Raw genomic sequence first — 16,453 nt, 5'->3', positions numbered from 1 at the left:
ATATAGATGCTTCTAACGCTACATCAGCATTTTCCTTAGGTGATTTGCCTGTACCTTGCCTATTGCTTGACACATCATTACCTGGTAATAGGTCTCTTAGCTCTGGGTGGGACCTGGGGTAGAAAGAGGTGCTGGGAACTTAAGGACCACAGCAAGCTGTGTGCTTAATAAAACTAGAGATGCATGTCTGGAAAAGGTAAAGCAGACATATAGAATTGCAAAAGAGGCCCTTGCTCACATGAACTGGGGCTCAGACCTGCAAAACTGTCGAATACCTCCTGCAATGAGTGGGAGTTAGAGGTGCTCGCATGACTTTACCGGATCAGTTGCTCATTCATTGCTTGACTCCTGGTTTTACTATTCTCCTTAATGGACTCAACTTCCTCTCTTTTCCCTGTATGAGTGCATTAAGAGGATCGGACCTCCACATGGGCTGACTTTCGATTGGAAAACACTCCGTTATAATTTACAGGGAACTCTCTCATCTGCTGTCTGTGACACCTTCCCACAGAGGATGTGCTTTGTACTGTCCCGCATGGATAAAAAATATTGCAAAACAAAACAAGGACAATCATTTTCCTTGTTTGGATTTCTCAGGAGCTGCCAGAAAATCCAGCTGGTTGAAACATACTACATGTGTTTTGCAACTATGTTCCTTCAAGTTTTCTTTTGTAAAAGCTTTTGAATGTTTCCTTTGCACACGCAAAGAAAAAAAAGAACTGCCAACAACTCTTAAGATAATTTTTGCACTTCTCTTTCTGGACTTTTACTTGAAAAAACTCAAAAACTTTGAACAACTCATGGTTTACTTTCTTGTGCAGACTTTTGTTTCAAGCAAAGGTCAGAGCCTTTTAAAGATTTTCACTCCTTAGTGAACAAACTCCCGACACCAATGTCTATCCACATACAATTGCATGAAACCATTTGCTTTATCTGGGTTGCAGCCTTCCAACACAACAAACCCTCCTCTGAGAAACAGATGCAGCTACCCAACCTTAGATCAAGCACTGCAGCCAGTGACCCTGACTGGCTTGGCAGCTCATGGAGAGAAATTGATGCCTTGAGGGACACGAAGGGCAACTGCCCCCCAAGCCACCTGCTTCTCTTCAGGGGCGCATGTGGGAGCTGCCGCTAACTGGGTGACACATAACTGCCTACTAGCAGAGAAGCCAAGCCTGTCAGTCCCGTTAAATGTTTCTGGCACTCAGACAACCCAATATTCAATGATTAAAGAGCTTGCCTTGGTGTTTCTTTCTTCGAGACAGAAATTAGACACATGAGGTTTCCTCACTGCTCTCCACAACCCCAAAACAATCAGAAGGCAAATTTCCAACCTCATAACCCAGACTTTGGGAGTCACTCCCTTATCTCCCCAGTTATCAGCCACATCATGAGATTACATCGTGGCCTGGTCTCACCCAGCCTAGAGCCAGCCAGCGGGCAGCCACACCACTGTTTAGGATTGCTTGTTGTCTGTTTCCAAGGAAGAAATCAAGCCTCTAGCATATGCAATGAGGCTGAGTAATGGCTGGTTCATTTTCATTTTCATTTTATTTTTAATAACCAGCTCGTATTCTCTCCTCTCTGTCTCTCCTCCCCAGCATGGGCTGACTGCTACAGCAGCAGAATTGCACCTTCTCTGGGTGCTTTCACTTTCAGCCAGGATTAACACGGCTTCTTTGAAATCATTAATATTACCAGCAGTGAACCTGCAAAATATGAGCATTCAAGTCCAACCGGTTTTATTTGGAAAAACATCAAGAAGATGCAGGTAAACAGATTCTATTACATCTGAAACACTACTCCAAGTGTAGGAGCTCAGCTGCTCTTACTTGGTCCCAATGGTTTACAGGAAACATTGTGCATCATCCCTAGTTCCTCCCTGCCTTCAGACCATAGCATTTATGTATGTAAAAGTGCATCTCAGATGTACGTTTTTAAAACCATTTCACCTGTAAGAGCTCAGCTGTTTAGCTAAGAGCTTTGCATAATTACTTTTTGCACAGGGCTTGGCAGACCTGACAAGTCAATGATAGCACATTTCTAAATATCAACAGGCACAGTGTAGGTTCCTTACTAGAAAGTAACATAACTCCCATAAGATTCCTCCCCAGTGCCTATCAAAATTATTTCCAAGTCACAATGCCATGCCTGGAGATGCTAACAGATCCCCTTCGAATTTCCTGTATCAGGCTTGACCCTCCTTTTGGGCTGCCCTTGTCATTGATGTATTTCAGCTGCCAGCTGTTGGAAGCAAAGATTTTGAGTGTGTCCACTGCCTAAAATTTTGCAGGTGATCTAACCTCAGCTAGTGCATCTGTGAAGTTAATCAGAAATTACAGGGAAATGAGAAGTCTCAATCTGACATGTCTCAATTTTCCAATCTGAGCTCACTTTCCTCCTCTGCCACTTTGCAAGGCTTTGTCAGGAAGAGAAAGAAGTGATGAGCAGAAATGAAGCAGTACATTCCAGTCTTCCTTCATGGTGTTTCAGAGTGCTGAAAGCCATCACACATAACACAGCCCGGTACTGGAGTCAGCCCTGCAGCTAAGTCCTCAGCTCCCCAGCTCAGGAACTTGGCTCACCAGCCATTTCATTACATGTGAATGGCTTTTGCATTACCAGATATCAGGCCTGTTCCTCCACCTCCTGCTCCCCCCAACACTCCATGTACCACCCCTGTCACTTCCTGTAAGCAGCAGCACAAGCCTGGCTTCAACCCTCCAATCTGTCTGTTTAGTGTCTTCATATAGGAGGTAAAAAATGAAAGAAAGGCTGGGGGAAGGGGATGAGATGACTGAATGAGTAACTTGTCTCTTTAATTTCTCTGCATGCCCCCCCCCCATACATCCCCTGGGGACACAAGCTTCAAAGTGAGCTACAAATATTTACTAATTCTATTAACAGGATACAAATTGTTTTCAGGGGAGCATCAACCACACAGACCCGTGTCAGTCCCCTCCTGATCACAGACCCCCGGCGCACACCCCCACACTGTGCAGCCACATGCACACTCCATGGCTGGCCGCTCCTTCCCGCCCCCCCAATTTTTCCTAAGTTCAAGATGAGTTGAAGGGTCAAAAAGGCAAAGGGTGTTTCAGAAGTTTAGCAGACAGCATTTGGTAAAGGGAAGGCAGCGAGGGGCGGGAGGGGGCGGGGGGAGAGGAGAGTGGAGAAATCTGGCATGCATTAGGCTGAACAGTTCCAAACATTCATCCTCCACAGACTTGTTACTTTCTTTCTTTCTCACAAGAGTTTTTTTTTTTTTTCTTCTTTTTTTTTGGTAATTTGTGGTTTGTGTAAGATTTATTTATTTATTTATTTATTTATTTTTATCAGCCAACAACAACTGTATTTTAATCTCCTTCCCCCACTCTCCTATTCTGACTGCTCGCTTTCAAAAGCCCACTTGTGATATTCGACAGCTCTCCCTAGTGAAGTGCTCAGACGCATCCTACGTGTTCTGCCAAGTAGTTGCAAGGACTTCAAAACAGTTGCTGGAAACCTGAAAAGTGAACAAAGTGCCCTATTGTGGATGAGCAAGGTGCAAAACGTGCTCAGATGCTCTGTTCCCAGTAGAACCAGGGAGGGGAGGCACAGTGCTTGCGTGTGGCTCATCAAGAGCATCCCAACATTCAGATGTAATGGCAATGGTGAGCTCTCTAGAAAGGAGAACAACACACACAGCTTTAGTCAAAGGCTGCAGTTGCTGCTGCAGAGTTCAATGGAGTATAATTGGAGCTAATACCAGCTAAGCCTTTGGCTCCACAAAGTCTTCCAGGATGTAATTTTCCACAGGACTTAAACACTGACCCATATCTGGTTATGTTTTATGAGCTCCAAATAAGAGTGGCACAGGCTACATATTCAGAAGAAATAATACTTCCCAAATGACTAGCTACCTAAAGCAGATCCATCTGGTTGGCTGGACAGATGACCAAAGCACTCCCAAAGATGTCAGGATGTCACTGGTTGGGGCTGTTGTATGAAACAGGCCAGGCCTGACCTCCGGACACTACATTCTCCACCCGAAATTGCGGACAGGGCAGCACTGTGGGACCAAGGCATGGGAAGTGACTTGTAGCAGATATGTCCCTCTGCTATCACCAGACCGCCAGGTGGGATGCAGGGGAGATCATTCTCCTCCCACTGAACTGATGTCATGGGGAGGAGAAGGCTGTGTATCACTTTATTTTTTAACCTTTTCTGGCATGCCAAATATTTTCACTTTTGTTCTGGGTCAAGGAGTGCTGAGGATGCAGCAGAGTGTTCAGCATATTGTGGAGGAGCTGTTGAAGGACCTGCCTTCTGCCAACCAGATGTGAGAGATGGAAGCTGTGGCACATGGGATTAACAAAGAACAAACAACCTGACCAAAGACCCCTCCAGTATCACTCCAAGCCTTGTCTCTTTTCTTCTCGTGGGATATGAACCTGTCAGTCCTCCAGAATATTTTCTACAGCCAGGGAACAAGTAGATAAAATCTTATGTTTTAGTGGAAATCTCCTCCCAATTCAAAAAAAGAGAACACCCCCAACTTTTGGACGGGGGAAGGAAAGTACACATGGACTGTGTGAATGATGAAAGGGAGAGCACGTCACCCAACTTCAGACACATGTATTTGAAGTCACATTGCCCCTGTTTTATCAGTAAAAGAAATTTTTTTGCCTCCAAAGGGCAATTTAAATCTCAGGTGGATTGAAGTGCCCTTTGGCACTAAGCAGTTCAATAGCGCCTGAAATTAGCTAGGATGAAGCTGGGCCTTAATCAGCAAATGGACTTTTCATTCCATGAGAAGTGTCAAGATTGCAAATTATTTTTCTTCCAAATGAGAACCAGAAAAACCCCACCAACATTTCACTTCTCCCATGATTTATATTTAAATTCATTTGGACTAATCAAAATATATATTTTCAATCCCATCAAAACATTCCAATTTAATTTTACACATCCTTAATTTGTTCAAACGTAACATAAACTACATTTTGGATATTAAAATTCCTCCTCCTCCTCAAAGAGAAAGAATTAACTCCCTTAATTTGGAACTACTGAGGTGGGACTTCTCACTTTTTTTCCTGTCCACATTATTTAAAACAAGAGCACCTGAAATTGTAACCATTTGCACATAGAAAAAAATAATCAGTTTTCCATCAAGGTGATGAGTTATTATAGAAGACACTGATGCAGTGGCATTTTCCTAATCAATTACAATGGGCAAGACTTAATTACCCTACTGTATGGGAAACTGGTAATCACAGCCTGAACCTCTGATTAATCAGCTGAGACAAGTGTTGGGTCAGCTGGGGGAGCACAGGTGAAGGTAATTCAGCTGTTCTCCCGGAAGGGTTGGAGCTTGACTCCACCTCCTCTAGACCTCATTTAAGGGCTGACCACCACTAGGGCAGCATCTCTTAGAGATTGCTCTCCGGTGGAGATTGCCTCAGCATTTCCCAGTGAAGGCATCCATACTGGTGAATTTTTCCTTATAAATAATCTTTTGAATATCTGTTATCATCTTTGTATCATTCCACCTTGTACCCTACAGAGGAAGATCAGTCAAGGGCTGGGTGGGGCTTTGGTGAATGTCAGTTTACCCCAGGCCAGGATTCAGAGAAGTCTTCTAACATACACTTTAAGTAGGAAGGAGGGAGGAGAGGAAAAAGTCTAGCACCAAATTAGTTCGCTGATAGTTTTCAAATGTTCAGAATGTTAATCTCCTGGCAAGATGTACACATGGCACATGGACCTTGGCTTTCTGGAGTCCCTGCAGCATCTTTTCAAGTAATCTACAGCATAGAAGGATGTGGCCTTGGAAAAAAAAGAAAACAAAACCTCCTAAGTGCATAAACAGCTGTGGCCACATTTCCTATGTATGACATCTCAAGGTTGCTGAAGGAGGGGAGAATGAGGACAAACAAGGCTCTGTAATAGACTCTCCACAGAAAAGTACTCTTCACGTATTAGTTACTCTTCCAAGAGCACAGCAACTGAATCTGTAGAAAGATTTTAGCTGTTTTTTGGTAGTTGTTTTTTGCTACGGCAGTGGGGTAGAAGATCTCCATGCTGCCTACCTACAAACATCTGTGGGTACCTGTATATAAATGGTATATGGATACTTGGGTAGGTAAAGTCATAGATGTGGTAAAACACATTAATAGAAACATTCTCACTCATACATGTGGACTTGCAAGGCTTATGGAGCATTATCATGACCACAACAGTCAAACTCATTTCAAAAGTGAGAGCATTATGCTAACAGAAGATAATCCCAATTTTAATATAGAGCAGCTTCAGTTATGGTCATATCTATACCATCTGTACCACTTGACAACACAGTATGACTGAGGCAGCAAATCATTTCCAATAGGAACCAAGCAGTCTTCCTCTTGGATGGTTCAGATGACAGCACCCATCTGTGAGGTGGTGCAGTGGATCCAAGGAGCTGGTGCAGAGATTAGTGGTCTGGTTAGCTCATCACAGAGCAGGAAGACATGAACGTTGGTCCAAGGGCGGCTGTCTGTGCAATGCATGCTAGCACTGAGCACAGGTCTGTGATAGGCTGGGGGTTCACAAAGAGTCAGTGTAATGTCCAAAGCCAGTCTGCAAGGATGAATATTGGCACATGGACAAGTATGGCACCAGAAATAATGGCATTTCAGACACTGTATACCAGTGATATTGCTCATAAATTTGTCTTGCTACATGCTAGAAATCCAAGCCCTGCACTCCTTATGTTATCAAACATCATAGATAATGCTGAACTTAGGATGCAGATCCGTAGTACAAACATGAATAAGTCACTTGAGGCAGCTTTGAACACTGCTGAGCACTCAGTCAGGGAGTGAAGAGCTGCAGGGGTTGTGGCAGGTGAAGCCAGCTGCTGTGGAAAATGAGCAGAGCGTGAGGGGCTCTACATCTATTCCCCTTGCTGGGCTCAGCTCTCCATAATCCTTAAAAAGGGAGGAAACAAAACAAAACAAAGCCTCTCTGCATCAGCCTGTTTTGGCAATACATCCTCTCTGCTGCAATGGCACTCAGACCATCACAGCAACCCAATGAAGTGTTGCTGTAATTAAGGTTTAATGGAGCTGCAAGGCTATGTCATAGCAAAGAGCCTTATAACAGAGGTGGAATGCAATTTACTACCCACCAGGTATAGAGCAATAAATCTGCAATATTTATTGGCAAGAGAAAGAAATGTGATCCAGAATTCCATATGCTGGGGTGGGGGAGGAGATGAACACCACTTCCAAGGGGAAAACTTCCTCTGCTACTCTGTTGATACATCCTGTAATAGCATTTATGTGCTGTAGCCATTCCGAAAGATCCCAAAGCAACATCCAGACTGCATACCTGCAGCACCAACCTGGTTGCTTCAAGGGCAGGGAGTGGCAGCTGGTACCCTGTCAGTCATGGAGGAAAGGGAGCACTGAAGCCAGCACATCTGGCCAGCTGTGCATTCTTGCAATATGAGCCCCAGGATAATATGAACACAAAAACTTTGGGGCCAACTCTACAGCTGGTGTAAGCTAGCAAAGGCATACTGATTTGCACCCGCTGAGTGGCTGGCCTTGAGTTCCCCCCCACAACTTCTCTTATGGGTATGCAGTAATCTACATGTTATTCAATTTATTGTCCTCAGAAGGGGAAAAGGCTGAGAAAGCTGTAGAGCTGAGCCTGCTGTTCCCAAGGAAAATTCCTAACCTGCTTCTCGAGGCCATTAAACCATCCCTTCTGATACCGAGATGAACTCCAGGGAAGCCTCTATTGAAACTCCTAGTGCAAAAATGTGGGTCAGATCACACTGCAGTGGCATACGGAGTGCAATGGCACTAGGGAAGTGGTGGGATGAAGAGGCACTGACCTGTCATTGAAACAGAGATTCCAAAGCAGTAAATAGAGAAGATCCTTATTTCTCAGAAGTTGGACATTGCACAAACAACGACTGTGCTTTCCAGCTTACACAATGCATGTTTTTCTCTATTAATTCATTTTTAAGCCAAGATGAAGGGGTGTCTGTGAGGGAATGGGGCACAATGTATTCTTCATTGTTTGGAATTGGATGGTCAAATGTCAATAGCTGAGAAATGCTACATTAGACAAAAACAAAATACAGAACTACTGCCAGGTGGAAAAATAACTGGAAAAAAAACCCCACAGCACCATATTCCTAAAAGGTGCTGAGTACCAGTGCTGGAGACAGTGGGAATGACAAATCACTAGTCCCTCCTATGGGACTGGATTAGTTGTTTCCTATGTGCCCAATAGACATTTTTCTCTCTGAGCAAAACAACTAGCAGGTGGCTAGTCCTGCCTACTGGCTGTGGCAGATGCAGGGCTGTTCCGAAGGGGAAGCTAGAGTTTCATGTCCCTTAATTCCCTGCAAGCTAACTGGGTTGTCGGAGGGTCACCAACATTTGTTTTTCTGCATGTGTGAGTGTGTCAGAGACTGAGCAATGGACAAGAAGGAGTTTTACAGCAAGATTAATCCTCCACCAGAACTGGCTGTGTCCCAAGAGTGACTCTTGGAAATGCTGGCAGAAATTGGCAATTGATATTGTTGCTTCAATGGAGTTTCTTGGGAAGCAACTATTTGGCACAGTGGGTGCTGATCCCATGGCTTATGCTCTCATTTTCCCTCAGTATATTTCCTATTCATTTCTACAGTTCAAAGGATTAGAGAACAGAACTACTTCACTCTATAGGAGTGATTCCCACTGAAGACCTCAGAGAAGATGCCTTGGCAGCAGCACAATTCATACCTGATACCAGCTGTTGTACCTTCGTGGTGACTTTAGTGCTCTGGCCCTTTGCTGACAGAAGGAGAGTGAGATGACAGGGCCAGGGGTCCCTTCATGTGGTTTTAGCACAGGTGCATTGCAGACTCTGGCAGAATTTAAGATAGCGTCCAAGTTCACCGAAGACGTGCCAAGATGACAACCTTGGCCATATCTGCTGAGGCAAAGGTTTCAAAGGCTCCTCATGAGTCTGACTTCAAGTTGAAAAAGCCCATCATTTATTGACTTAGGGAAAGAGCTTTGTTGCCAGCTGGGAATGCACTTCAGATGAGTAACCCTGAGAAACTGTAAATCTACCCAGTATGCAGACTCTTGTCCTAAGAGGTGTTGCATTAGCTTTTCAGTCCACTTGGCATGGTAGCATGCCTCTGTGCTGTTGGCAGATGTCCCCCAGCCTGCAGGGGCTAGACAAATTACAGAGCTGGGCAATCACCAGCCACATCAAATTTAACAAGAGAAAGTGATGGATTCTGCACCTGGGAAGGACAAACTCTGGCTATACATACAGACTGGTGGCCGAGACATTTGAATCTGGAGACATGTGTACAGTTCCATGCACCACAGTACAAAAAGGACATCAAACTACCAGAGAATATCCAAAGGAGGGCTACAAAGATGGTGAAGGGTCTGAAGGAGTGACTGAAGTCTTTCGGTTTGTTCAGCATAGAGAAGAGGAGATTGAGGGGAGACATCATGGTGGCCTACAGCTTCCTTGTGGGGGAGGGAGGAAGCAGAGGGGCAAATGCTGATCTCCTCCCCCTGGTGACCAGTGATAAGACCTGAGGGAACAGCATGGATATGTGCCAGGAGAAGGTCAGGCTGGATATCAGGAAGAAATTCTTAAGCACAGGGTAGATGTGCACTGGCACAGGCTCCCTAGGGAAATGGTCACATCACCAAGCTTGCCAGAGTTCAAGAAGTGTCTGGACAATGCTTTCAGACATACAGTCTGATCTATGGGTGGCCCAGTGTGGAGGCAGGAGTTGGACTTGATGATCCTTCCAACTCTGGATATTCTATGATTCTACCATCCTGCCCAGCTCTGCCCTTGCTGTCAGTTACAAGGGCTAATTATCCTCACAAGGCTGATTTCAGCCTTCAGACCCCTAAGACTTAAGTCTAACACTGGACTGCCTGTAGCAGATTGCCCAAAGACTCCATTTTTTCACCTAGGTGATGGCAAGGACCCCCTCCAAGCCAAACTTTCCCCCCTCTGCAGCTCCCATTCCACTTTTGGTTATACAGCACCAAGGGCTAAGCCTCCTGAAATGAGCCCTTTCTGCTCAGAGAAAAGCCCCATCTCTGGCTGAGGGCAGACAATTCCTCCTTCCTGAGGGCACTCTGAAGCTGCACACTGCCTAAACACAGCAAATATTTTGTTGTTGTTTTTTGTTTTCCCCTCCTTCTCACTGCCTACAGAGCCAAAGGGTCTGTTTGTTTTCCTCTTAGTTATCAGAAAGGTTTATTTGCGATTGCTTGAGAGGGGGAAAAAACCCTCTGTAGCTACAGGCAGACAAGCTCAGTGCTCAGAATCATAATGGCTAGAGCCTGCAGGCCCATATGCTTGCCATCCTGCGAGGTGGAAGGCCAGCTCCGATCATCTCCAGCTGCTCAGGATACAATTGATCAGGTATGGCTGAATGTCAGAAAATGGGGTCAGGTTGGCTGGGGGCTGCGGCGGGCAGGGGAATGGGCAAGGAGCTATTTAAAGCGTATGGCAGAACTGGGATTGTTCCTCTTTGGAGATGTCAGGGCTGCAAACACAGACACATACACAGTCCCTGAAGGGAGGGAGGGAGGTTATATTTTCCCTGTCAGCTGCTATAGCATCTTCTGAGCTCCATGAGAGAATGGACTAAGCTTTCATACTGCACTGAATAATTTCTGCATTTTTAGGCTCCTATTTCATTCTCCCCAATGAATTAAGACCTAGGAATTCAGCTTGTTTGTTGTTTCTTTTGTTACTGAATATCCATGAAAAGCTCAATGTCCCTGAGAACTAATTAGGTATTAACCCTGCATTATTGCTGCATATCAGCCATGGAAACATGCCATTCAGATAAATCTCCTTGAAACATGGAAATACCGAGTGATCAGGTGGAATGGCTAAAGAATAAGTTAAAAAATATAGGGTTTCTGACACAGGAAAGGAAATAAAGAAGGAAGTGTTTCTATTGAAAGCAACTACATGGTATTCTTGTATACAATTTCCTGAAGTGATCAACAAAATTAGCAGATAGGAACAAAACTGTTTGCAAAAAACAACCAAAAACCCAGTAAGGTCTCAGCTACCACTAGGAACTGTCTGGGAGCTATAGAGTCCTACTCTAGGCTAACGTGTACATTTTCCACTTGTTTTGTGCTTAGCACCTCTCCCTACCCTCAATGTCTTTGTGAAAGACAATTTTGGAAGATCACCATGTTGCACCTTCAAATCTGAATCCAAGACATGGGAAATAAGATTGCACTCGTGCAGCCTTTCCCTGCTGCAAAAAGCTACGTGTCCCTCTCCTAGGCCTTAGTAGAGACAGCAGAGATCCCAACCCTAGTGGCAGGGGATGCAGCACCCTACAAGTTGGGTGTTTCTACAACACTATATCAGCATAGACAAACACTGACTTAAGGCAACACACTACTGAACCAAAATATTTTGATTTGATAAGACAAATTTAACAGCTGTTTAGACTTCAGCTGGCCAGACTCACAATGGATGTTTCCTTTTCAGCTTCCCCTGTTTACCCTCATCCCTGCCATCATTCTGTTTGTCGATGGCAGCCAAATATGTTCCCTTCTCTTACCTCTAAATCCCTTCCTTGAACCTTCAGAGGCCCAGTTCTTACGGATCATCCCCCACTGCTTGCTTACAGGGAGCCAATGCAACAGGACTCTAAACTTCTTTGGGAAATCCCACATGTGGCTTTAACGATAAATTATTATTATAGTGGTTTGCCTTCAGGTTGTTGTACAAGTACTTCCCACAGTCCACTAAGGAAGTAAAAAGCCTTGTTTTAATTGGTAAAGGACTTAAAGAATTCAGTAGGCCTTGCCAAAATGCCCATGTCTACCTATTCCAATAAAATAATCCTGTCCCTGATCACAGCTACACCCAGCCTGCAAGTTCCCTTGAACAAATCACTCTTGAGAGCTCACAGTGGGAGGTCTATTCTCACATCAAATTAAAGCCAGACAGAATCAATTAAAGCAAAAAGGATGGGGTCTGCTGAGATGACAGAAGGCATTTGGGGCAAATGCTCACAGCTGAATGCAGAAGAGATGCCATTGCTCAAGCTTTTTTGCTCCTCCATGGAAGCTGGGGCCCAACAATATGTCTCCAGAGGACTGGTGACTGCTGTTTGCAGTGTTTGTGGTGCCTCATGATGCTGAATAGCAAGAAGAGTAAAGTTTCAGACAAATAGAATAGGATATGAATGGGACACCAAAAATTATCAGAGGAGGGACTTCTAGACACTCCCTTCTATTATTCAGAGGTGACTAATTCCAGTGCAAGCCCTGAAATAAGAACAGAAAATTGTCAAAAAATCCCTACCAAACTCACAGATGGATTTCATTTCTCTGTAAGACTCATTTTCCACAAGAACTGTGTATTTGCACTTACTCCTATAGCCCCCCAGAAATGCCCTCTGATGTTCCAAGGCCATTCCCCTGGGCCTGACTGAAGCCTGCAGGGGCTACAGTAGAGCACTTCAGCCAACACCTTCACCAGCAGTTGGTGGCTTCGTAACTCTAACTCCCTCCAGGCCATACCCTTCTCTTCCTCATCTGGTGTGTTCAGCCTACATGTTGTCCAACTTGTCACCTGCAAGGGAGATCAGGGATCAGCTGGGTGCTGAACATCTCTCAGCTTGGGGCACCTTGAATCAATTCCAGCTCTCCCCACCCACCAAGAAAAGTGTTAACTGGAATAGGAAAAGAACAAGAGAAATAAATTTTCTTTAGAGAGATGCTGACACAGTACCCAGTTAGTGAAGGAGGATTTTTCAGTGCTGTTTTCCTTCCTCTTCACTGTAAATTCTCCAGTGTTCTAATAACAGCCCCCTTATCCCCAGACATCCAGGGGAGTCAAATGCCTCTGCAAGATCCTGAGATCCCCAGCTTCCATTGAGAGCAAGTGTGCAGCATTAGCTCTTCTGAGTTTGCCTGGCTGGGCTGATTTGTGGTGTGAACACACACTAATTATCCATTTAACTTTAGAACTAAGACTCCCAAGAGAAAAAGATTTCAGAGGGGAATTTGGAGTTCGTCAGACTGAAATTATCATCAAGTGCCTAATGTAACTGTTCTGCTTCTCCTTTTCAAGACTTCTTTTCCTCCATCTGACTATCTATTAAAATAGGCAGTATGAATGCTTCCACATCTTTGCCAAACCATGGGTGGTTTTATCCTCTTTTGAAGTCATTTGGGTAAATTCACAACACCCTTATGTCTTCTGGATTTGGCTAGGGAAAAGGAAGGTATCTGTTCAAGAGATATGCAACAAGAGATACTTCATGCCTCTTACACAACGGTTGGCACTCACGGAATATGGCTGAAAACTCAAAGCCTACCAGCACCTTAAGCAATCCTTAAAGATGCTCTGAGCACTAGACTTGAACTGGACTGAATTTTAAATAAGATTAAATCTTAGTTTAAATCTCAATCTAAGCATCAAATCTGGGCTTGTATTTAAAAATAAATCTTCTGGTGGCTGAACAGTTGCAATTATTCAAAAGTCTCTTTAAACAGCCCCTATGGAGTGCTAATCTTGGACACTTTGCTTATGAACATCCAGAGACCAAAAAACCTGTATTTTTGGTATTACCAATTCCAGCATTGCAGGGCAAACCAACCTGAATTTAGCACAATACTTTCCCTGGATTGTTCCCTCCCTGACAGAAAAGACAAGAGACTGACTTTGCTCATGGTTTGGAAAGCTTCCAACTAGTTTAGCAGGGCCCTGTTAAGTGATTAAATACTCTGAAAAGATGTAGGCTGTGCAATTTTTTGCTTTACATAAGATAATAGCTCAACATACTGACTGTAAAATAAAACTTACTGGGCAGGCTAGGCTACTGAAGGAAGCCTTGGCCTGGGATCTGGGAGACTTGAAGCAGGATTCAGATCACCTGATCAAGTACCTAAACCATGACTTTGTTCAAACACCCAGAATATCCACTCCCAGGTGTTTCCTATTTCAGAAGGTCCTAGATCTCATCAACAACTATTTCAGGATGCAATGCCCTCCCCTGAAGCTGTGTAGAAGCCCTTCTAAGTAGGCAGATTACAGACACAATCCCTTTTTTTCTGTTGCAGTCCAGATCCAGACAGCCATCCACAGTCCCTGACCAGCTAAAGTGCTCTTACAAGGTTTCCAGCTCACCAGAGGACCACATCATGATGCTTATGAACGCAACCAGCTCTCAGTTAATTTGACAAACTGCCTAGGCACCCACATGTCATTGTCTTTGGGCAAGCATCTACACCAGCTTCTGCAATGGCTAAGGCAGGCATGCAAACTCGGTATTACAGTACAAGATTGGACTTCCAATCCTGAATCTGAAACTGTCCTGCTAGATGATTTTGAAGACACTTCATCTCTGAGTGCCTCTCTTTAAAATGTTAAGACAGGTATCATTCACAGTGTAGTAAGACAGCAATTAGTTCTAGGTGCTTGTGAATAAAACATGCTTTACTCAAGACACTAAGAGACTCAACAACAGGGCTGCTAAATGAATCTGAAGACCTACATGATACTGAATAATTTGGCTAAGTTATATGATAATGTTAGCTTGTAAAACCAAACAGATATCTTGGTCACTACTGTGACTCCACATAACTAAATTCTTGTTACCAGTAAACAATAGCCCTTCCACTTCTAACAAGAGAACCTGTCTTTAGTCTGCCACAGAACAAACAAATGAACAAAAAAATACCCTGTAAAAATCTTTTTGATGTTGCTACAAGCAATGTGTGAAAAACCTGCCATGGTGACAGCTCTCCCCATCTCCAGAGCCAAGCTCTGAAGACAGCCGATATCATGTGTGTCCACATGTGATGGATCTTACTTGGGCATGAAATTTTCCTTAGTTCTCAAGCAGTGCACAGATGCAGGGTTTGACCAATCTAATGAGCTAACACATACCACTGCCTGGCTGGTTATAAGTGCAAAAAAAGCCAGGAAGGGAATCTGATTGATCCTGTATACCACTTGGTATATTTTTCCACCTTATGCTACAACATCACTACCAGATCTCCTTTACAGTTCTTCTTTGTTCTTCTAGAACAGAGAAGAGAATGCTGCAGGCCATTAACTTGAGAAGATCTTTGTTTCCCTCAATAATTTCTCTAGACACAATAGAAGTTATTTTATCAGTAAGAAGTGACTCCAATTTGTTCTTCAGCAGGACAGCTTCTAGAGCAAGACCTGAAAAGACATAAAGCAAGAGTGTTTGTTTTTGTTTTCTGAAGAGAAACTTCCAGACAAATTCTAAAGCTCTCTAATACTTGTGAAATCTTAAGTAATATCAGAATCTCTTAGAACTCTGAGCTGGAATCAGAGACCATAGCTCTGGACGCCAGAAAATTCCTGTAGTTTTCTGAGAAAGAAAATATTCACATCTCAGTGAAAGAAAAAATAAAGTCACCATCACCTCAACATGGGAAGAATTTCAGCTGATGTAAGCTGCCCTTTGCAGCTCCTTGCAGAGCACCCGTTTCCATTCTGACATCTGCAGGAGCGATTCGCGTTCCTTTGCCCACGAAGCCGCCCGTTTGCACCGGCCCGCGTCGCGCAGCCACGCAGGACCATGGACAGCAGTCCCGTGGCGTGGCACGGAGCTCGGCCGCCCGGTCAGGGAGCCTAGACACCTGGCAGCTTCCAGCCATTTTCAATTAATTACGCTCGGTTAGGTGATGAATTCTGGAATATCTGGAATATCTGGAACCAATTCTGTTCATCCCGAGGTGCTGCAGCTCTCCAGAGAGCACACGTTAGTCCAAGGGATGTCTAGCAATAGGATCAGGAGGATGCATTTTAAACTAAAAGAAGGGAGACTGAAGTTAGATGTTAGGGAGAAATTCTCTACTCAGAGGTCTGTGAGGCTCTGGCACTGCTGCCCAGAGAAGTGTGGGTACCCCACCCCTGGTTAGTGCCCAACGTTATATTGGATAGGACCCAGGGAAGCCTGAGCTGGTGGGAGGAGGGAGGGGGGAGGGGGGTGGCAGGCAGCCCACAGTGGGGGAGGGTTGAACTAGATGAACTTTAAGATCCCTTCCAACCCAGTCTATTCTATGGTTCTATGTTTGCCACTGCTGAGAAGAAAGTCTCAGTGGAACACCTTGATCAGTCTATCTACTGCTTTGCAAACAAAAGCCTGTTCTGATAAGTAGGATGTAATGACTGCATTTAGTGGAACACCTATGAGCCTCTCTCAGCATCCACAGTTACATAGCCCCCAGCTTCCAAGACACTCAGACAACTCCTGTGCAAAGCCAAGTTGTTACACAACTACATACTCTGTTTTCTCTGCATCTCCATTCGTACCTTGTGAATTTACAAAACAGGCAAGAAACAGTGTGATGGTGCCTCATTTGTGTATCAACTATTTTTATACAACTGTATTTAAAACTGTGCCAAACTGGATGCATATACCCTTCCA

The 16,453-nt window shown here is 44.3% G+C and overlaps 1 long non-coding RNA gene across 1 annotated transcript; it reads left to right on the top strand.

Moving 5' to 3' along the window:
* Positions 1-10,313: 10,313 nt before the first annotated feature.
* On the top strand, positions 10,314-15,450 carry LOC116654114 (uncharacterized). Its single transcript, XR_004309038.2, has 2 exons — positions 10,314-10,428; positions 14,109-15,450. It is a non-coding gene; the product is annotated as an uncharacterized LOC116654114 (long non-coding RNA).
* The last annotated feature ends 1,003 nt before the right edge of the window (positions 15,451-16,453 follow it).

Source organism: Coturnix japonica, chromosome 9 (assembly GCF_054131305.1).
Source record: "Coturnix japonica strain WE chromosome 9, WE-NBRP24, whole genome shotgun sequence".
Classification (NCBI taxonomy): Eukaryota; Metazoa; Chordata; class Aves; order Galliformes; family Phasianidae; genus Coturnix; species Coturnix japonica.
The sequence above is the reverse complement of the archived record's forward strand: the minus strand, read 5'-3'. Positions and strand labels throughout refer to the sequence as shown.